Source organism: Corythoichthys intestinalis, chromosome 10 (genome assembly GCF_030265065.1).
Source record: "Corythoichthys intestinalis isolate RoL2023-P3 chromosome 10, ASM3026506v1, whole genome shotgun sequence".
In the NCBI taxonomy this organism is placed as follows: domain Eukaryota; kingdom Metazoa; phylum Chordata; class Actinopteri; order Syngnathiformes; family Syngnathidae; genus Corythoichthys; species Corythoichthys intestinalis.
The window spans coordinates 17,562,054-17,585,686 of record NC_080404.1 but is presented as its reverse complement, the minus strand read 5'-3'; the positions used below and the strand labels follow the sequence as shown (position 1 = coordinate 17,585,686).

Here is a 23,633-nt window from a genome sequence, read left to right as displayed (position 1 = left end):
CTGCACTGCACTGGTGCTCCAATATTTGTAAATCAGTCGACTATGAAACGCTAATGTTGACAATAGTTTAGAAAAAAAACTATATAACTATGCAAAGGACAAAAAAGTAAAACTGGTATTTGGTGAAATTATCCGAAGAATATGTATAAAATACCACTAATAAAATCAAAAATGTCGATTGCATGAAAACTAAAGCATGGGGGGGTGGGGGTATTTTAGTGACAAAAAACAACAGAATGGTACTTTAAAAACATCTCACACCCTTTATGTTAATGAAATGGCAACACCAGTTGCAATTGTTCTAAGACGACAAGGGATGCTAAGCTTCCCCAAAAATGTCAAATGTACACTGTTGTGCGTAAATGTCATTGACTAAATATGCGCTACAAAATCGCTCAACTTTTGGTCAGAATTAGCTTCTTATCACTCATTACGATGTGACTTGCTTCTCATTCATGTGCGCAGCTTCACAGTCCCTTAAACAGTGTGGATGCTGTGGGTCTCCAGAGTTGAGAGTGCATAGTTTCACTACAGTGAAACGAGACAAGTCCTTGGCTAAAGGCTGGGTTTATCCTGCCCATCGGACACTCAGCGTTTCTGGGGGTCTATAGGCTGTGGGCGGGTCTCAGCTGGTCCGGATGCTCTGCATGATGATTGGATTACCCGTCTGAGGTGGAAGTCCTTTTTGATTGACAGCAAAATGAGCGAATCAGTGATCTTTTCGAATGAACATCCACGGGAGGCATTTTACTGAGTTGAACCGTAGACCTTCATAACTATCCAGGCAACACCTGCTTTGTTAAAAACGACTAGCAAAAAATTTAAATTCTGGTGTTTTTTTTTTTTTTTTTTTTTTTTTAATTAGTAGTTGCATGTGTTTGGAGACCTGACTTCTGGCACTCTAGTTTCTTCCTCTACCAAGCAGCGGGTTGACGCTGAGCCCCTCCACACTCACAAAGCACTCATATGTGACACACTATGAGCTTGCACTCATTGAAACACATTTACCAAATAGAAAAAGGAATTGAAGTTGAAGCAACAGTCGATAACTTTTCAGTTTTGGTCGATTTTAGCGACACAGGTGGACAAAAGTGGTAGTGTTTTGCCTTAAGGAAGACTGCGTTTCCCATGAGTACCAGCGCACTGAGTGCACAGTGTCATAAATTCCTGATCTCCCGGTCGCCTGCTTAAACGACATGTTTCCAGCGGCTCTGTGAAGGATGAATAATAATGAGGTAATTAATCTAGTTGTGGCTAAAGAATAGCATATGACAAAGTTGAGAAGAAGAAACGCCGTAAAGCAGTCAGCACATTTGCAGTTTTTTTGTGTTGCAGGGTTCCTGCCACCCTCCTCAAAGTTAATTAGTGCCGGTGAAAGTGATACAAACCCCCACAAGATATAAAAGAGGTGTCATTCAGCTATTTGTCAGTCGACATATCGCAAATGTTATGAAAATATTTTATGAAGGTTGAAAAGTTACCTAGTGTTGCTTTAAGCGCAAAAAAAAAAAAAAATCAAAATCCCTTTTTATAGCTTTTTGGACAATTATTTCAATTCAGTACCATAGCACAAAATGTACAGTATGCGGCATGCTTCTGACTGGGGATGATCTATAATGGTTTGACGTGTTTGATTCTGTTCTGTAATCAGAAGCCCAGGGTTTCCAAATCACATTATCCCTACCTACAAATCATGGGCATCAGTTCTAAGGAGCCAACAACGCCTCATTCATTCATTCTGGTCATGTGATGAAGGAACTTGTATACTGTGCGTGTGTGTGCATGGCAAGAACGAATAGAACAGGCAAGCCCATGTGTCAATATTACCGCTGGATGCAAACAGTTCATGAGGAGAGATTAGAGACATCACACTATTTGAGTGATATGGGCTAGCATACAGTAAGTTACACTGATGTTCAGTGGGTTAGAACAGTGGTGTCTTCAAACAAGATATTGACGAAAGGACAGTCAATTACCTGAACCTGAGGTGACACTGATAAAAGTCTTCCTCTCTTTTGTCCCTGATTGTTGGTTACAGTTCGTTAGGGATAATGCGGCCAACATGTTGAACTCCAGGAAACAAACAACAACAACAAAAAAACAAACAAAACGAACTCGAATATGTACTGAAAACTTGTGAAATTTATCATCTCTGAAGAAAGTATTAATGCTGGCAGCTTCTGACGTACCTTGCACCATGACATCTCGTTTTTTCCATGACACATTTAATGATTGCTTCCAAATGGGCCTGTCAGTTCGAATATAGGCGACCCAGGCATTTCACTTTCCTCTAAGGTAAATAAGATCTGCTGGTTCTCCCACACACGGATTGAAAGTGGGCTCATGCACCAAGAATAAGTCTTGAGATAGAACAGGAATTTGCTTGCTGAAATGTGTTTTCATGTCTAATCATCTCAGTGTTGAGTGAGCTCTGTGGACTAATGTTGTTTTTGGGGAAGTTTGCAGATAGAAAGCCACAATGGCAAAGGGAAAGGCGTTGTGTTTCCATTATACACAATAGGCCACAACAGTTACTACCACCTTTTATTATTGTGCCTGTAGTTTGCAGCAGTGTAGAACTGTACTGCCATCATATTGCAAGCTACATCAATAGGATAAAATGATGAAGGGTAAAATGATATTACTTCAATGTTAAATTTGATTTAAAAAAAAAAAAAAAAAAAAAAAAAAAAGCTTGAAAATATTTAACATTGTGCAAGCAATCATAATGTTGTGGAATAGAATAATGTGTAATGTGTAATAGAAGTAACAAGCAAATTACTTAACCCTGTTAGAAAATGTGGACTCGCATTCTCGCAGTAATAAGTCTTAGTAGCCTCTACTGTTACTCAAACAAATTAGCTTATTTCTCGACATATTGACTGAGACAACAAACAAAGTTAACTCAGTGCCATTGACGATGTTAGACATCCAATCATTCGACTCTTTCTATCCCTCTGCTGTTTGTCACTACTAGACTTCCACTCAATTTGAACTAGAAGGGCTGGCAATGAATGAACGAATGCCCTCCCACTTCAAATAGACTGGACCTCTGTTGCTGTCAATGGTGGCTATTGAGTTAAATTACCAATCGAGCGACATGGAATGTTAATTTTTTTTTTTGCCGAGAAGCGGAACCGTCACAAACATGGAATTAAACTGGAAAAGTTAATTTACAAGAAACAAGCCAAAGCTGAAAATCCACTCCACTGGAGCGTGTCACCTACCTGTTAATGTTAAACTAATGAGCCCATTTCAATGCTCATTGTGGTCAGGCAGCTCAAGCACATGTAAATCACTGGTGAAGGTTGGCATTCTTTAAAATAACTTCATAATGCTGGTCTGCTTTGCCTGCAGAGTGATGGATGAGGATGTCAGTTCAAATGTTGGCAGGAAAGAAAGCTTTGAGCTAAAAGCACATTTTTCTCAGGATGTTGAACTGTTTACTTAAAGCAGATAAACGAATGCATTGTTATTGTGTGCGTGTGCATGTACTCATGCGGACATGCGTGCATGTTGTATAAGTACTGTGTATAAGTATTTAAAGCTGTTCTATTATGACAGATTTATATTAAAAAATGAACATAGTACAGTTGTGTTTACAAAATCTGAACAATGCATGTATCTGACTTAAGCCTTGTCCAAATTTATAAAAGTGTCTTATTAGAAAAACATTTTTCTACGATTGTGGCCTGTCATCCACCACAAAATGCAGATTTTACGGCATTAAAAACAAGTGAGGATTCGTGAAATCTATTAAATATGTTTGCATGTGTACATTATTGAGAATAATTATACGTTAGCAAACATCATTTGCTAGGACAAAATGTTTGAATGTCTCATTTGTGATCTGTGTTTACATTCGGGTAAAGTACAGTGGTACCTCGACATACGATCCATTCGACGTAAAATTTTGTCATTTGTCTCGACGTATGACGACATGCTTGAAATATGACGATTTATGAGAGTGTCGCAAGTCCGTTTTCCCACAAGACAGACGCACGGAGGATTTTCTAGTGAGAGAAAACGAAATTGGTCCCAAGAAGGTTAGCGCAGGTGGTGAAAAAAGGACAAAAGTGACGCTTACCATTGAAATTAAGAAGGAAATGATAGAAACATGAGCATGGTGTGCGTGTGGGTGAACTGGCTCGACAATATGGCTGGAATATGTCTACGATCTTGATGGCCTTCAAGCAGAAGACCTCTAATCCACCCACTGTCTCCTCAAACCTCCGTTCGCCAGTCTTTATCAGTTAAGGTGACAATAAAAACGCTTTTAAATTTCCGATTCATTAAAGTCTTTTTTCAAACTTGAGTCTTAAAAAAGAGGGGGTCGTCTTATAATCTGGGCCGTCTTATATTCAGGCCAATACTGTATAATGTATTCATATGGGAAAATCCCTCTTGACATACAACCATTTCGACTTCCAAATTCAATCTGTTCCAGGACCGGGTTTGTATGTAGAGGTACAACTGTATGCGATTTTATTTCTTATGTTATTTTACGGCTAAAAGAAATTACGACTTCTTTGGAAAAACCTAGCTCATAATGAACTACGATTGTCCAGCTCGGTCTCTTAGGCTAGGTTTACACTGCAGGTCTTAATGCATGTTTTTCCGACTCAAGTGAGGCATTAACTTGATGGTCTGGATGGGAAAAGTCGCATAGAAGTGGACCATTTTAAAGCCGACCTGGGTCACTTTCGTATGTGGTTTAAATCCGATCTGGGCCATATTTTTTCCAGAATGTGGCGGTGGTCTGAACTGTCAAGTCTCCCAAATCGTAATTCATTCAGCAATTACGTCAGGAAAGAGGGAGAGCAGCAAGCAAGATGACAGCGGTGTTGCTGTTAATTAACGTTAGTGCCTAGCTTGAACTCTGCTTTTACTACACAGGAAGCGGGCTTGACCGCAGTCATAAATACATTGAAGAAAAGGATATACCTGATAATGCTCTGTTTCTTACTGTACGCCAAACGAACAATATTTCAGTATTGCTTACATGCTGAGTCGGGGCAAATTGACGCACACATATAAGGCTTATGTGTGTGTGTGTGTCATGCACACACAGTGCGTAGTTATTGGTTTTGATGCTTCTGCACATGCGGGTCAGTTTGCTCAGTGCGTGTCGGACTTCGAATTAGTGCGTATGCGTAATACTTAAATGGGCTCAATGGACAAAGGCAATCTGAATGGGCACGCCCCAAAAAATATGACTTAAAAAAAATAATCAGAATTGTGTATTCAGACCTGCTACTTGTACCTTTCCTAAATGTCTCATCAGCCCAGAGACATTAAAAAAACAACCAAAGAATAGATTCTCTACTGGCCAACTCGGAACCTACGGGCAGCAATAAGTTCGCAACTAAATAATGCAATTAATCAACCTGGAGACAAAAAATAAATAAAATTCAAAATCAGGCTCAGAGGATCAATTCCTATAAAACCCTTGAAGATACAGTCCCTACCAAATTTAATAGGGATCAGTCCACAGATAACGGAGGAGTATTAATTTTAATACTGCAATTCTTTCACAGGCCAGACAGAGGGGGACCACAAACGTGTCATGTTTAGACAGTTTTTTCCTTTTATAGAAGGGTTGGGGGAGCATACACACAACAGCGGGGCAGGCGAAAAGCAGGCAGCAGTACATACTAGTGATGGGACGAAATGGGCCGAGGTTCCGAAGCTTGTGTCGAGTAATGGGAGGGGCGTTTCCACGACGCTTGTATCGAGGCGTCGCGTCATTTAGACAAAACCCAGACATGCTGTCGTGTAAAGCCTCGCCGGCCGGCTAACACTCTTATACACTTCGGGAGTGGTCCGACGTTTGGCGCGCATTGCAAACACAGTACAGACTACGGTTTAAATTGGTTGCAAAACGCAATGGCGATCGTCTGTTATTTCACATTTTGTGGATTTCGGGGCTCCTATACTTGTTACACCTGTGCGCAACAGTGCAACTGGTGCAATCTTTTTTCGAGCCTTGTCCGTTGCTTGCGATGGAACCTGCGCGAAAAAGGCGGTCCTCCCCTGTATGGGAACATTTTGATTTGATTGCTTCCAATAAAGTAAGGGAGAAACACCCTAGCTGATGCAACCCTGGACCAAACATCGACAAACAATCTGAACCAAACAACAACAGAATGAACAATCCATTAGTGTACTGGGAGACACATAAAAATACCTACCCAAATTTATATAAACTGGCACTCACATTACTCTGCACCCCAGCTTCATCTGTGCCTTGTGAAAGAATATTTTCTAAAGCTGGTGAAATATTGTCCAAAAAAAGAAACCGTATAAAGCCAGCCACTGTGGGAAGGCTATTATTTCTAAATAAAAATGAATAACAAATTATCCTTAGCACTTGTTGTATTTTGTTCACATACTAAATTACTAACACAAGCACATTCATATCTTTGTCTTAACCCTGTAATGCCTGCAATATGAAGCAATTGTCAGAGAATCACAAAATTTGAAAAATAAGGTCTTATGTGTAATAAGTGCTCTAATATCTATAACCCTTGCTAAATCCTTTTTTTTCTCATGGAACCTGCAGGTGCATGAGTTGACTTGCATCCATTTTTTTTTTTTTTTTGAGGAAAGATATTTCAAAATTCTGAATTACTGTAGTGTCAAAATCATGAAGTTCTAAGTATCAAATGTGATACATTTGGCAAGAAAGGGTTTGAAGCAAATAGCCATTGAATTCTTAACACTGTTGACCTTTTGGGCTTCTAGACCACTTGATGGCGCCATAGAGTAAATGAAGCACCATGAAGCTTTGCTACATGTGCAAACCAATTGGCTGCAAAGCTTCATTGCTTCATGAAGCTTCATTTGGCCATCCCTAGTACATACCTCTATAAGGGCTAGGCAGAAGTCAAGGTTCCAAAACACAATGCAGGTCAAGTTACCAGGGCAGGAGAGAGGGCAGGTTCAAGCGTCAGATTTGGAGAGCTTGGCAGGTAACAGGCAGGCTTCTGCAGTCTGACAGAATAGAACGGAATAAAGGCCATGAAATACACAGGTATTTGTAGAGTGAAGCAGTGCTATTGGCTGGGCCATGAGGAGGTGGATTGAGTACAGGTGGGGATAAATGAAGGTAATCAGGGTATGCAGCGGCCAGCCATGAGACAAAATAAAAATAATCTGACACCGGGAATCGATGTGTATACATCCTTAGAACATACCTACTAAATTTAATTCTGATCGGTCAAAAAATAACAGAGTAAGTATCAATTTCAGCTAGTGTCCTCCTCCTCAGTAGAAGAACAACAATAAAGAAAGCGAGCTTTTGTCTCCCGTGGGGCGGTCTAATAAAAGAGCAAAGAACAGACAGTGCGACATGATCCTGTAATGCAAAGCTACCCAACTGACGTTTCGGTAGTACCGCTTTGCACATACATTGACATTTGTGTTGAGACACCAAAAATTCACAAGCATTTCACAATCGATTCAAATGCAAGACGAGAGTGTTTCACCTCTTTGCTGTCTAAAATGCAGGATGATTTAGTTATAAATCTGTCAGTTGCTGCAATAATTTCCACACAGCATGACAAATAGTACACAGGCAGTGCAAAAGTGGGTGTCGTACATACCTCAACATAATGCAGTGTGTAATTATTTTTGAAAACGTCAGTTGGCTCCTCGGAATGACTTTTCCTCTGCTTTGGTAGCTGAAAAGCTGAAAATAAGACATTTTTTTGTTGACTCAACTGAATTTGATTAGCGATAAAACCCAATGTAATCACAGACACCAGCGATGAAAGAGCAAATAATAATGCTGTGGTATGATATGAGTAACATGCAATAGTTTTTTGCAATTGTTGTTTGATCACATCGGTTCACATATATTAATTTCAACATACAAATTACTCACTTTTGCTCAATTGACCATACTGGCCACTAAATCCAGTAGATTACAGAACATCATCTCAATGCTGTTTATTATGTACTCCACTACAGGAATGCTCTTGTTGAAAAGTGGTTTACAATCCGGTGCTGAAATCATGCAATGTACCACATATAAAGCTTAAAGCTTTGAATGTGAGAATAAGAGTGTTTTGCCTCTTGAGGTAGGGTCAGAAAAAGAGAACTGCATGGTTGGCAGCCTCACAGGCCTTTGAAGGAGTGTCATCTTGCAGTAAACTGGCATCACGGCCTGACTTGATCTTCTGGTTACAACATATTAAGGGCCTAATTTGCAAAAGGTTTCTGCATGTATGCAAAAACTGGTGCAAACGTGACTGCACACGCAAAAAGATGTGCAAGCTTGGCAACTGTGTGGATGATCTCAAAATTGCGTATGCAACACGCAAAAAAGGCTGTGCAGTTATTTATGTGGTTTGGGAGAACTAAAGCAAATAGTTTAGCAATGTAATTCATCAAATGAATCTTATGTCTAATTTTAAGTTATTTGAACAGTGCGAGCTGGCATTCAAAGAGTCATAAATGTATTGTATGCAGTTGCTAGTTTCTCTTTTTTTAATCAAATTGAGCTGATTGAGCTACCTTTGTCATCTCCTAACACTTCCCATTCCATCACTTGAAACTTAATTCACTCAGTGCTCACTCAATATTGAGGGTCCATTCACATGGTGACGCTCCTAGAATACGACAGATTTCATGTTTGCATTTGTATGGTTCCGTCTCGCAGTTCCGTGTGAAAATGGGGCAATGCAGTTTTACAAGGCGACAGCCAATGATGCACTTCCTTGACAACAACCTCCTCACCGCGGAAGACAACACACCCGCCCAATCCAAGCATGGCGTCCACGTTTTTTTCCTTTTGCTTCGAAAGGCACAACAATGTTAACATTAAATATCTTTAAATGAAAAATATAATAAAAACAATTATTAACAATTACAGCCAACGTTCCGCCATGTTTACTGTTTTGAATTTTTTGTAGCATAGCTGCGCATGCCCAAAGTAACGTGTGCGAATGCTGACGTTATCGGAGCGAGAGCTTTCCATTTATATTGTTGTGAAGCAGTGTTGTTTTCGCCAACGACAACAATAATGAAAATATTCTGTCAACGAACACATTTTTCATGATGATGACGAAACGATAACATGCTAAAAACGTGTTTTGCCAGACTAAAACATAACGATACAAATGCCAGTTTTTGTCTGATGAGATCAGAACGAGACGAAAATGTGCAATAGTTTCCGTTACATATTCACAATGTGTGACATTTTAAGGGTAGTGAGCGAGCATCATAGCAGTGTCGTGTAGCAGTAGGTTGTGTCACTCGTGACGTGCTGTGCCCACCTTCCCCCAACTCACCAGTGTCGTTTCAAGTCACTCCAGCTTGCACACACAGTAAAATTTGTTTTCTTATCTTGGCCAGAAAGAATATAGACAAGTTTTCGAAGTATTTCCTCTTTACTTCCGTTTGACACTTTCTCGAACCAAAACATCAGTAGAGTTGGAGTGGCATCACTCATTAAAATCCCTCAAAAAAGACAATTTGGAAATATTGCATGCATCTGCCATCATCACGACATGGGAGGACGAGATGTTCATGAAGGCAGATGTGGAACTAAGCCGGTGCCACCACAAAGACCGGGTGTTTATGTAGTCATGTTGCCGCCAAGTTATGGGAGGTATGTTCTTCCTATCCCTGCATTCTCATGTGTCCGGTGCTGCGAAAATACTATAGCTAAAATCTTGCGCATGAAATGACTTGTTGTCTTTGATATTGTTAATACGCTGATGATTGTAATTATGATGATGCTTTACTACAACTAATTTACTGCTGTGGCTACAACACATGCTATCTGCTGCTAGCCTGTTGCTAATCAGTACATGTAGGATGGCACAATTGTATAAAGACATAAATGCAAGTGTTATGCAAGTACTGCAAGTTTTTTTGTTCGTTTTTTTACATGTGGAAAACGCTGCTAGGCAAGGGAAGACCACTTGATGTTCCTCACAACAATGTTGATGGACATATATTGAGTCTACATGCATTCTACTTCTGCATTCGCTAACTGTAATATTATTTGTAATTTTGCCTCATTTTGGTCACTCATGAGGCCGGCATATCAATCTACACCTCATGTTAACACAGGTTGCACAGATTGTTACAATTTTGTCCGCGAACGATAACGAAGAGATAAGAACAAACACTTTTCATCTACGTCGTGCTGAACCCATTTTTGGAGATTCCGTTGGTTCCTCTGGGTTGATTTTGCAGTTTTAACTTTGTCAACACACTGCTCACTTCAACCGCACTTCATGTTGTTCTGTCTAAACCGGAAGTCCGTAGCAGAAAATGTCCAAGATTACGCCGTCCATGTATCGGTCAGGAAACTTGTCAATAAATTATTACTTTCGCCTTCAAAGGTCTGTGCTGAGTGATACTCACACACTAAATGTAACATAGTGTTAGCATAACATTCGTGTTAGCATTAGGCTAATGCTAACGGCAAACGTCCTCTTAAACTCGGACAACTTTTTTTTTTTTTACATACAGTTTGTGGCATCCAGGTGGGTACAATTCATTGGAAATATTTTACTGTTTTCTTGCTGACTGTATTGTCACCAAGTTGGCGTTGTCCTTGTAGACGCTACAATATGTGCTCGTCTGTCAATGTTCATTCTGAATCGTTGGAAACCTTTATTCATTTTATTTACTTTTGGAGTCATTTTAAAAAAAATGTATTTCACAGACAAAAACATTTTTAGCAGTGTCAACTAAAACTAGACAAAATTAATCGAGTTTTCGTCAACAAAAATTAGACGGAGACAAACACATTTTGAGATGACTAAAATATGACTAATGCCCCTTTCCCACTGAAACTAGTGGGTCAACGCGCGTTTTTTCCAAGCCGATGCAACCCACTATCAATTGGCATTTGGCACATTTCCCATTGACAAAAAAAAGCCGTGTCTTTTTTTTTTTTCCCCCACCCGTCTAACCACCCACCCCTCTTCAGCCGTGCGTAAGGTTCGTGACGTCACCACGCTAAGATGCGCTTCGACAAGTGCGACCGAATTCATTCAGTTCAAGGAAGTAAACAATGCAAAGCAACATGGAAGCCTCCTTTCCGTTTGTTTTTTCTGTTTTCATGCTTTTTACTGCCCTCAAAATGGTCGAAATGCAGCAAAGGATCAACACTCTGCTTGTGCTGAGGCATCGTAGGCGACGTGAATTTTGGTTTGAAATTGAAAGGAGTCGTGTACGTCACAGAAGGAGGAGAAGAGCCTTTGTTTAATCTGTTATGGCTATTGCTAACGCTGCTACACCGACTGTTCGCCGTATGTGGATCCGGGCTAGAGCACATGTTTATTGTTTTTTGTCATGACGCATCATGTACTAGCCTACGTCACCACGTAGATTAGGGTGTTGACTGTTGACCCGGGGTTTTGCTTTCACACTGCATGGCGATCAGAGCCGAGGTGATTTTAAGGCGGGTCGCTTGGCGGGTTGATTGACACGGGTCGAGGCGGGTCGCTGCACCTTTCCCACTGCCACCAAAAGCCGATTGTTAGTGGGTTGACACGGGTTTTTTGGCCAGTGGGAAAGGGGTATAAGACTAATAAGTATTATCATCCAAAAGACTAAGACTAAAACAAAAATTAAAAGGGCTGCTAAAAACAACACTGTTGTGGAGCATCGAATCGTTCCCCTTTGGAGGCAGGAATCAAAAGTTTGCGTCTTCGCCTTCCGTTTTCGATGTCGCTTTGTAAAGGCGAGGCCATGCCGCAAAATAGTTGTTGCGTCTTGGTGTCGCAGTCATTAGATTCTTCAGGTTCAGTTAATATCATGGCTACTTTAGCATTGGAATTGTCGCATCTTGGTCCAGAAAATCTCTTGTGTTTAATCTCAATAATTTGTGGAGGTGTACAAAAACTCCAGGCCAGTGCATGCATGTAATAAAGTGATGACTGGGCTACTATTTACATGGATTCCATAAGTACCATGTGCTGGATTGAATCAGTGCATATGTCAGCGATACAGAGGGTGAGAGTGTAAATGCGGCTGGTTGCCTGCTGTCTGAGGTTGCTGCAGACTGGCAGCAGCAGACAATGTTTTGACATAAGGGTGGCTGTCTGTCACTGGCAGACTCTACTTGTGCTGAAAGAAGCCGGACTGCTGGAAAGTCTCACAATAAGTGTAAATGAGGGGGGTCTGTAGTATAGATGAGGCTCAGCACTATCCTGAGTTCAAGTTTGCCAATGATGGCCTCTTAACCACACAGGCCTACTGTCCGAATGCTTTTTCTTTTTTTTTTTCTCTCTTTTTTTTTGATTCAGTGTTTATATAATCTGATCTCCCTTTTGATGCTAAAAAATAATCAAAAGGGTAATAACAGTGTTGGTTAGGCTCTTTTGTGTTGCCATTCTGACATTCCTTTATGCTCAGTTAAAGGCTTCTCTGGAGAAATCACGAAGCCCTTCTTTTGTCTACATGTGGTTTGAGCATGTTCATTATAGACTGCTTGTGAATGTCAACATGTTTGCAGAGGAGTTGAAAGTGAGAAGTTGCTCTCATTAGCAAGCTCGCGGCGAACGCCAATCTTAATCATGTGTGACTTTTCCCTAAATATATATTTTTAAAGATCTAATTAAAGCAGGGAAACATGAGCATTTAGTCATGGTTACAAGACATTACTATGTTGTTTCTATGCCAACCAAAAGAGAAAAAAAGTTCACATTAAGTCTGGCTCAATTAATACAGAGTGCATTCACGTTAACCAGTAATCATAACGCTCCAGTGATCTAAGGGCCATTGTCACATAGGCACTTGAAGCAGTCTTTTGTGCAACAGAAGAATGGCCGAGTGACCCCCGGCCGTGCAGAGCAAGACCAAGGAGACGTTCGTTTCTTCGGCCCCTCCACCCGCTGCTCTCGACAGCCCGGGGTAAAGTTTCAGGGTCCAAGTGGCCATGAGCATTGCTGAGTGATAGGTGGAGAGCCCAAACCCAATAGCTTTGATGATGGAAACAAAACACAGTCTCTCCAGACTTCTGCAGTCCAGTCACTACAGTTAGCATGCTTGTACGGGTGGCATTGTTCACACACTATGTGTTTTAATGAGAACATGCTATAAACTCTCCCCAGAGGCATGGAAGAAGACAGACTTTTGTGTTTGCTATCATTAGTTGACTCTCAGTGGACAGGACAGGCTTGACTCTGACAATGATTTAGCGAGGCCAAAAGTCCATCTGTTGGTTGCTGTTCTTGTGACCACTTTGAAATGTACAGTGTTTCAAAATAGCAATTTACAAGTGGTTAAGTTTCCAGGAGACCACAGGGGATGTTGAGGGGGCGGTTCACCTGCTGTGTCTCCCACATGCTAGTGACCTTATTTAAGTCAACACTTCACCTGCATGATTCCCAAACTAGCAAGCTAACCAGATAGCTAGTGTTAACAAGCAAAGGCACTTGTATTGAATAGAACTAAGGGGGCTGCAACTTTTTCTCTTTAGCACATACAATGTGGGAGCATAAAAACATTGCCATGTCGAAGTGCAAGTTCACGGACTGTGTCTAAAGCTGTTGTTGTTGCTCAATCAAAGAGCAGATAGTGGCTCATGCTCATTTTATTGCCCTGTAGAAACATACCTGGGGTATTATGTTATCAAGCTGGGGAAAGGGAGGGAGTGCACAGACGGCTGAACAAAGGCAAGGCTAACAGCTGTGCCAGTGTAAACAGCGGTTAGATTATTGGAGAGTGCAAAGTTAAGCGACTCTCACTAACACAAAAGCATTCAATTTGGACATTTTCTTTACTAAGCTGTATCTTACTGAGACCAATTTCAACTGAACAGGTAAGCACACTTTTGGGTTGCCAATTTTCTGAAAAAATATAATAATAATAATAATAATAATACATTTTATTTCTAGAGCGCTTTTCAGATACACAAAGACGCTTCACAAGAGGCATGGAATTACAGTACGATAAAAAGGTATTAAAAGGATTAAAAACTTAAAAGCACAATAAAAAGAGGTAAAAAATATGACAGCTAGGGGTTATGTTGGGTAAGATAAAGTGAACAGGTGTGTTTTCAGTCGAGATTTGAAAAGTGATAGAGTAGATATGTTGCGGAGATCAGGGGGTAGGGAGTTCCAGAGTGTATAAGTGTATAAGTGACACATCAAGGTAGAGCCGGCCGGCCGGCCTGATAACCGTCATCCTTTAATTATTCTTTTTTTGTATGTTAAAAGTAATTAAAAAGAAAAAACTTATAAGTATAAAATATTTGTACTCAAAACTGAATGAATTAGTAGTGGTGTCAACAATAATCGATGTGGCGATGCATCCCGATGCGGGGCATGGACGATTCGATTCGATGCGGGCAACAAGCCAAATCGATTCAGCGCATTTTAAAATATATAAGTACGTTCAAAAATCTTCCCTGCGCAATTCCGGTGATGCAACGGATTTGGTTTCCCCATTTGTATTATTATTCTCTTGTTTCATTTTTTACACACTGCATAACTCTGGTCAAGTTTCCCACCAACCTCGTAGAAGCCAAAATGTCTCAAGATGTGTGCTTTCAATGTCTTAGGTGCATCAATAATCTTTCTCGCTCCCTCTTTCTCCGCTTCAGCCATTGTTATGTTATGTCCTATCTCTTAGAGGTTAGATCTTGTGCCCGAACCCTAACGGGTTGGGTCGGGCCCAAAATGTTAAGCATTCACGTTCGGGTCGGGTCGGGTCAGGCCACCGCGCCGGACTAATAAATTAATTAAAAAAAAAAAAAAAAAAAGGGATAAAAACGAGAGCAGGCTCTCTGTATTGTGCATTTTCTTGTGCACGCACATGAAGCAGTAGCGCTGCCCGCTTTTTCTTCTTCTCCACTGTGGCGCTTGCGATTCGTTTGGAAAGACACTTTTATTTATGCACACAAAGGCAACACAAATGTGATCCTTTTGAATCTTCTCCTCTGTGTGTCTGCAAAATCGCATGTTTTTTTTTTTTTTTATATTAAACTTTCCCAGCGTTATTTCGTTGTGTAAATGCTTTTATAATGATCATAAAAATATGTAGACTATTTAAACATTAAGAAAACTTGCGTTTTTTCTGCCAACTCGAAGAAATGAAATAAATTGCTGCTGCTGCGTTTTTTTTTCTCCGCGTCACTCCACGCGTCGGGCTTGAATACAAGCGGGCCGTGTCGGGTCGGGCTGGATTTTTTAGGCCAGATCTAACCTCTACTATCTCTCTGCTCTCACGATTGCAAAAAGCTGATATTTCCTCATGTTGAAACAGATTGTTATGACTGCTAAAATGCTGCTGCACTTCATTTTAATTCTTTATTTTTTATTGTTATGTGGTAGTTACTGATTGCATTTCTAAGTTGATTGAACATATATAGTGGGCTAGGCCTAAATTATACTTTTGTTCTACATTGTAATTTAGTTGATGTTTTGTTTGCAACTGAACTGATCCCTGGATTGATATTGCGATAAAGATGCTGGTGCACTACAATATTTTCTTTGTTGTTTTCTTTAATATTTACTTGAATATTTTTATTGATGGGTCGTTGTGACTACAATACAGTGACTGTTATTACTGATTTTGCACAGGAGTTCAGATGTTGCACTGTGTGAAAGGCTGCTACTGCGTGTAAAAAAAAAAGAGAAAGCCCTTGTCTCATTCAAAGCACCAATTAAATGCTGTGATGTTTTTTTTTTTTAATATATATATCTGAAAGTATTTTCATTTGACTTCAACCAGGAGTGACACAAGAGCCAAACAAAAGTTGTTTAATGTCTGACCGCTTGTGTTGCCTCATGATTCACGAAAAATATGCTTTTCTTTAGAATTTTAATGCATCCCAGGCTTTAAGGCATCGCGATGCATTGCCGAATCGAACCGAATCGAATCGTGACCCTCTGAATCTTATAGAATCGAATCGTGGCCCTCCGAATCGTAATCGAATCGAATCGTGAGGGCAGTGCCGATGCACACCTCTATTAATTAGGTACATATTTGATTGATATAAGCACATGAAAAACAATAATTATCAAAAATGTATTTTTAATACAAAAAAATACTAGGATAACATCTGTCTTACTAAATTTCAAACTGTATAATTTAACACTTAAAGGGCCTTTTTGTGACTGTGTTTTTGGCAGTTTTTTTTTTTTTTAAATAAACAATTTAGGTGTGTTCAAAGTCCCCTCCGCAATAACAGTTTTGCAAATGATCTCTCCAAATATAATGTGGAAATGCAAACAAAATTGACAGAACACAAAAATATAATACAAATAGTGAAAATAAAGTACACAGAGCAAGAAAACAAATGACCATCACGTTGAACATGCTTTTTACTCGTGCTTCACCCAAACCTCTTATCTCCACACACTTATGTTGTCTTCTATTTTCTTAATGGCACGCTACAGTACCTCCTCGAGCATTGAGCAGAGGTGGGTAGAGTCACCAAAGATTTTACTCAACTAAGAGTAGCGTTACTTCAAAATAAAATTACTCAAGTAAAAGTATCCATCCCAAAATGTACCCAAGTACAAGTAAAAAGTATCCAGTGAAAGGATACTCAAGTAATGAGTAAAATTGTGAGTAACTGCTTATTTTTATTTATTTATTTATTTTAAACAATGGTATTTTTTTTGCTTTTTTGGTTGCTTGAAAGCCCACAAACAGTTTGCTGAAGACATGTCAACAAAGCACATGGATTACTGGAACCATGTCCTATGGTCTGATGAGACGGGCGGGCTTTCTTGTGTACCGTCTTCAGAAGAGGCTTCCTCCTGAGGTGACAGCCATGCACACCAATTTAATGTAGAGTGCGGCGTATGGTCTGAGCACTAACAGGCTGACCCCCCACCACTTCAATCTCTGCAGCAATGCTGACAGCACTCCTGTAACGAGTCACATGACATTTTGGAGGGAAAATGACAAGCAGTACTCAATTTGGACATTTAGGGATATCTGTATTTACTAAGGGGTGTACTCACTTTTGTTGCCAGGGTTAGACATTAATGGGAATATTTTGAGGGGAAAATAAATTAACTCTATTATATAAGCTGCACACAGAATACTTTTCATTGTTTCAAAGTGTCATTTTGTCAGTGTTTTCCCATGAAAAGATATACTTAAATATCTGCAGAAATGCGAGGAGTGTACTCACTTTTGTGATACACTGTATACAGGTGTTGCCTCTGTGGATCCTTAACAAGCAACAAATGTGTGTGCAGGCTTGCAGGCTTTCCCCTTTCTCTCTCACTTGGCTGTGCGACTTCTTATTTGGAACAAATGAACTCTTCCTCATGTGTGCGCGTGCCCATGCTCTCTTCTTCGTGTGCACAAATATGTTATTCTTCGCGTACATGCGGTCTTACTCGCGTGCCATTAGTACTACCTGTTCTACGCTTCCTGCACCAAGATAAAAGCATGCATCACAAAACAAAAGTCAACATTCTAAAAAAAAAAGTCGAAAAGTCGAAATCAGAATAAGTCGGGTACGTCATAACCCGAGGACTACCTGTATTTTCAATTTTCATAATAATACAGGACAAAGCCTGTCCCTTGTAAGCTTAATACAGGACACGTACTTTTGTTAACCTAACCTTGCACACTATCAAAAAAAATATTGATTTCTCATTTGGGTGTACACTCAATTCAATGGTGTATGTGGGTACACTAATGTACTGTTTTGCCCCCTTGATAAATATGAGCCTCTTTCAGACTTATATCCCAGTAAATTCCCGTCTAAGGTGACATGGGATTTACCTGTGTTATGGCTTTTAGATATGGGGAGATGTCCCGGGAATAACCCAGGTTGGACACTTCAGACTTGTCCAGTGTCTCGACGCGCTCTGTGCGGGGAGGGCGGCTGGCGCTTGCCTGGTATACCAGACTCACCGCTGTTCCAGCGATTGAGTCTGGCGACCGTCCGGCGGTGCAAATTCCGAGGGCGGAGCAACCCACAGCAAACAGACAGCGGAGTGGACCAATCAGCGAAGGGCAGACGTGACGTTGTTAAAGCGACAGGTAATTAGCGTGAGTGGAGAATGGAGACGTTTATTCAACATGGCTAGCGCAATCCATGTTGACTTTTGTCAAGACTTGTGTCGATGTATTTTTGGTCATTTAAAACTGTTTTTACCGCGGATTGGAACATATTCTCGGCTCTCCCGTTCGCCATCTGTGTTGTTGTAGAGACGACTTTCGGCGTGCAAGAGTGACGTTACTCGTTAACAACACGTCACGCAAATAAACGAATCTGATTGGACGGTTCATTTTGTACTTGTTCGAGAGGCCGTTAATGGGCTGGATCCCAGACTATTTCTCACAGTGTTTGAAAAATACAGGGAGAATAGTCTGGCGGTGCCAGGCAAGGTTGGCGCAATATTATAACCCGTACATTATGTAATTTTTAGTCGGCTTCGGGAACAAAAACTACAGATTTCCAAAGATGGACGATGCTCTGTCTCTTCATTGCCTCTAAGATCCAGTAGCAATTTAATTTCGTTATGTTTCCAGTTTAATTTGGCTATCTTTCCAGTTTGGCATGTTGATAATTGCAATGTTTGTTAACTGCTTTTCGTCTTACTGCGAAGAAAGAGGAAATGATGATCAGCCCGACATGATATTTAGGGAATTAAACGCCTGCTTTCACACACCAAGTCCCAGGTAAGTCCCGGACATTATACTAGGACGCGATGCGGTAAATGTCTGTGTCATCTCCGTGTCAGTTTACCCAGGAAATTGCTTTTACACATAAGGGCAGTGTTGTTAATAACGACGTTAGAATATAACGGCGTTACTAATGGCGTTATTTTCTTCAGTAGTGAGTAATTAATTACTTTTCTCATCTTGGCAATGCCGTTACCGTTACTGAGACGGGAAAGGCGTGCGTTACTATGCGTTATGAAGTTGGTTGACTGATGCAAGAAATGTCTGGAAAAAGACGGACTCACGGAGACGAGAGAGCAGAGCAGGAGTGGGGAGGAGGCAAGGGAGTGTGACGACATTGCAAACGCGATGCTACTATGCTAGATGGCTCCAATAATACATGACTGTAGCCGATAGCCTACAAACTACGCCCACATGATGCTTCGGTAGATATCACATATATACAGAACTAGATACAAATGACAGACACGGCGGCATTAGCAACATATATAATAAAGAACTAGATGCGTTAGTAAACAGCCCCCATCTTAAAGCAGTAGACTTCTCATGAAGGCTCTGTTGTAGAGAACCTTCCTAGCGAACCTAAGTCACTTTTCATCTAAAATGCTCCTAAATCGGCAAAATTTAACTTAAATCTATCTTTAAATGATGAAACAGTTTTAAAACTTACACATTCGAAAATAGACAGAAGGGAACTAGTACAATAACTGGAGCAATTTTAACAACTTTAACGGTTCATACACAACATTAAATGACTTCCACACATAGCAAAGGTTATTATCTAGTTATCGAAATATCCGCAATACCCCTTTGTTTAGGGTAAAGAATTGGGCTAGGGCCAATTGTCCCAAAACCCTTTAAACTTCAGATTGTCTGATGTTTATTTATTTATTTATTTATTTTTTTAAACATGAAAATTATCACCAGTTACTTTGTCAAAGTAACTAATTACTCTTACATTCATGTAACTGAGTTACTAACGCAATTACTTTTTGGGAGAAGTAATTTGTAACTGTAATTAATTACTTTTTTAAAGTAAGATTAACAACACTGCATAGGGGCTACCTGTTTAAATCCTGGGAATTAACCAGAGTTCAGCGTATGTCTGAAAGGGGCTATGTACAGTCAAAAATGTTCCTCTATACAGGTAGTCCCTGGGTTGCGACGTACCCGACTTATGTGATTTTGGCTTTAGGACGCCTGAGAGTCCGGCATTTTGGCCAATGTTTTTTTTTTCTCGGCCACGTAAACAGTGCTTAATTCCCATTGAGTTCTTCACGTAAGTATCCCCTGCTCCCCCAAGCGGCGTCGCTGCCGTCCTGCAGTTGCTTTCGACCGGGATCGCGTTGAGAGAGGCGACGCTGGTGACGCTTTTCTCTCAGCACGGCGACTCACCCGAGAGTAAAGCCTGAATAGTCATTGAATATAATGGAATTTAACACAGTGTACCTCACAGTATTTTATTTTTTCCTTTATTTTATAAATAAGAGGTATAATCCACTTTTTTAATACAGTTTTTGGATAGCTATTTTGAGATTTAGGGGTAACCTACTATGTTTTATTTATTTATTTATTTTCTTTTTAGGGATACTTTAAGGATTAATTCCCACTTGCACGGAAATTCGGGTTACGTCGCCAGCCCAGGAATTGAACTCGTTCATAACCTGTATTTGCCAGTGGCAGGGCCAAAACCAATTTACCTTACTGAGATAAACAGTTCTTTGATGGGCAAACACAGACTAATTAAATGACTGGTTTGCTGTTTTGACTGATCAAAAAATATTGCAACTTGCTTAGTATCTCCAAATGGATTTTGTCAGACACCACAGTTTCCCACTTGAAGTGGCTGGCTGCAGAAGGAGGAGTGTTGATACAGCTGATCTCTGTTATTCCAAGTGAAATATATGGCCCTGTTTGTTTTAAGAGATAGAACAAGTTCATATTTATCCACAAGTTCATATTTATCTATCAAGTCAAATATTCCACCGGTTTTACTTTGTAAAATGTGTTCTAAACAAGTTGTCTTTGTTATACCATAAAAACGCCCATATTGCCATGTAGCAAATAAAAAGGGATGTGATAAGTTTGCTGACACATTATTGTGCCTTGACGCAATGCACCTCAACCACAATTATGCACAATTAACCTCCTGTGAAGTCTCGATGAGAGGTGTTGGGCCTTTTTATGAGCCTTGTAACAACAGACACGAACATCTCTGCTTGCAGCGTTCATGCCCTAAAGGTGTACAGTGTCCCAGGGATTGTAGGGAACAGTAATTTCAGAGTTGCGTGCAAGCGATACCTCGTGGTGCTGCCACATAACCATGTGATAGATTTCCCCTGGAGAATTTTGGATTAGTATCTCGTCTGACATTATGTGCCACTTTGTTCTTTTTGTCTCGATGGAGTCTCTGGATAGTCAGAAAAATTACTTGGGGCCAAATTTTAACCCTGGTTCAGGAATGCAAGAGGAAATATTTTACATAGTTTATTGTATTGTACTAAATAGATTAAATAGATACAGAAAATTTGACAATATCAGTGGTTCGACATGTCAGTAAAATGAATTTGTCAGGTACAAGTTGGAAACCCCCCCAAAATAATTATTTTCCCAAAAACAATAAATATACTTTCATCTTCTAAAGCACTCAAACGCCTACTTGTGAAGTTACTGTATTTTGAAGTTACCAAATATGGTTCATTGGACCGTACAGTGCTACACAGCAGTAAAACATTACTTTTTACTTGGACTCAGCAGTATGGAACACAGCTGTTGGTCACTCATTTATCTTGCCAAAGAGCAAATGAGGATATTTCTTTTTGCTGTTTACACCCCAACTGGTTTCTCACACAAATTTGCAGTCATGTGGATACTTTATCATTACAGTTTGATTACGGTTTTAGGTAGCATACCCTAATTCTGCAGGATTATGGCGCATGACAATAATACGACTAAATATTGCCAATAAGCATTTTATTTTTTGTTCATAATGTACCATATTTTTCGGACTCCAAGTCACACCAGAGCATCAGCCAAAAAATGTGCAATGAAGAGGGAAAAAAATAAAAAATAAAATGCATTCGCACCGGAGTATAAGTCGCATTTTTGGTTGAAATTTATTTGATAAAATCCAACACTAAGAACGGACATGTCACCTTGAAAGGCAAGTTAAAATAAAAATGAAATCGAGAACAAAAGGCTGAATAAGTGTACAGTATGCTAACATTACACAACACATAAACAACGAACTGAGAACGTGCCCGGTATGTTAACATAACATAGCTATGAAGACAACACTAGATAACTTTTAAACCATTATAAAATATTTTCATAATGTTTGTGATGATATGTCGACTGACAACTAGTTGAATGACACCTCTTTTATAACTTACGGGGGTCTGTATCGCTTTCACACCCACTTATTAACTTTGAGGAGGGTGTCAGGAACCCTGCCACACAAAAAACTACAAATGTGCTGACTGTTTTACAGAATATGTCACTTCCCCCTTTTCCACATTAGTTATAAAGACAGAAGTTGATGCGAACGCTTTTGCGCTAATTCTGCAAAGATGGCAGAGCAACAAAAGAGACAAAAGGTTTTGTCCGAGGAGACAAAAAAAAAAGGAAAAAGGGAGGCTACCAGGATAAAAGGACAGTCAAGAATAAACATCGAGTTCACCCACTGTCGTGACCCGTCCCCCCCAACTGAACTCGTCAGTGCTGACGAGTTCGGGTGTGGTACAAAATCAAACATCTCTTATTTTCAACATTGTCATATGTTTAGCCCCAACTGGAGTCATTACCTCATTACTATTCATCTTTCACACAGCTGCTGGAAGCAGAAATGTCGTTCAATCCATCTGCACATCTCTTACGACGCAGTCTTCCTTAAGGCATAAACACTACCGCTTTTGTCCACCTGCGTCGCTAAAATTGAGGTATTCAGATAACTATAGCATAAATATAATAATGTGTTAATAATTTTACATATGAGCCGCTCCAGAGTATAACTCGCACCCACGGCCAAGCTATGAAAAAAACTGCCACTTATACAGTGATCCCTCGCTACTTCTTGCTTCAAACTTTGCGCCCTCAGTCCACTGCGTATTTAATGCTCAAATAAATAAATAAATAAAGATGAGCTGTCCCGATCCGATCATGTAGTCTCACTCTCCCTCCAGCTGCTTTTCATGGTCAGGCAGTGCACTACAGTTGTTTATTAAAGTTAACAATGATTGACAGACGTTAAGGTTCTTGCCAGAGATGCTTGAAAGCCGAAACTTCAAAGCGCCACATGCCTCAATCATCGTTAAACTTGTTAAACAGTTGCTGTGGCAACTCATTGTGTGTAAGTGAGCAGCTTGAGCAGATTTCAGGGGACTTACTCAATGAAGCATTTAATAAAGACAAGCATTTTTTTTAACTTTATTCTTGTTTCAAAATAATTCGGTGGGACAGTAATATGTTTAAAACTTATAATTATTTGAAGTGCTTAAAAACCATTTATTAATAAATAAATAAATAAATAAATGTACTGTATATCATATCATATATCATATCATATCATATATCATATCATATCAGCCATAAAAAGAAGTTAAGTCATTATCTTTATTATTCAAAATGGCTGTCATTTTTAGCTTAGAAACCTTAATCAATATCTAATATTTCGTAAATAAAAAATAAAAAAAAGTCTTTCAAAAATTATTCACTCGCATGTTTCAAACTAAACAAATTACGTCACAATGAAAAAAAAGGGTGTCTGTAAATAAGTCACCGATTTCTACCTCATAACTATCGCTTAATTGTAATTTTTTTTTTTTGTCACGATCGCATTTTCCCATATATGTTAGATAATAAATAATCCATCCAAAGAAAAATTGAAAAAAAAAAAATATGAAAAAGACAATCTCGACCACTCCTTGATGTCTGTGATTTCTGCATCGTGACCGTTGTTTTGTTAACATGTTTCACCCATGAAATCCCCCCAAAATCCGGCTGTGGCCATTCAC

At 39.7% G+C, this 23,633-nt stretch overlaps 1 long non-coding RNA gene across 1 annotated transcript; it reads right to left on the bottom strand.

Moving 5' to 3' along the window:
- Nucleotides 1-264: 264 nt before the first annotated feature.
- On the bottom strand, nt 265-6,983 carry LOC130923389 (uncharacterized). Its single transcript, XR_009064697.1, has 3 exons — nt 6,865-6,983; nt 3,228-3,351; nt 265-681 (listed from the first exon to the last, which is right to left on the bottom strand). It is a non-coding gene; the product is annotated as an uncharacterized LOC130923389 (long non-coding RNA).
- Between the last annotated feature and the right edge of the window lie 16,650 nt (nt 6,984-23,633).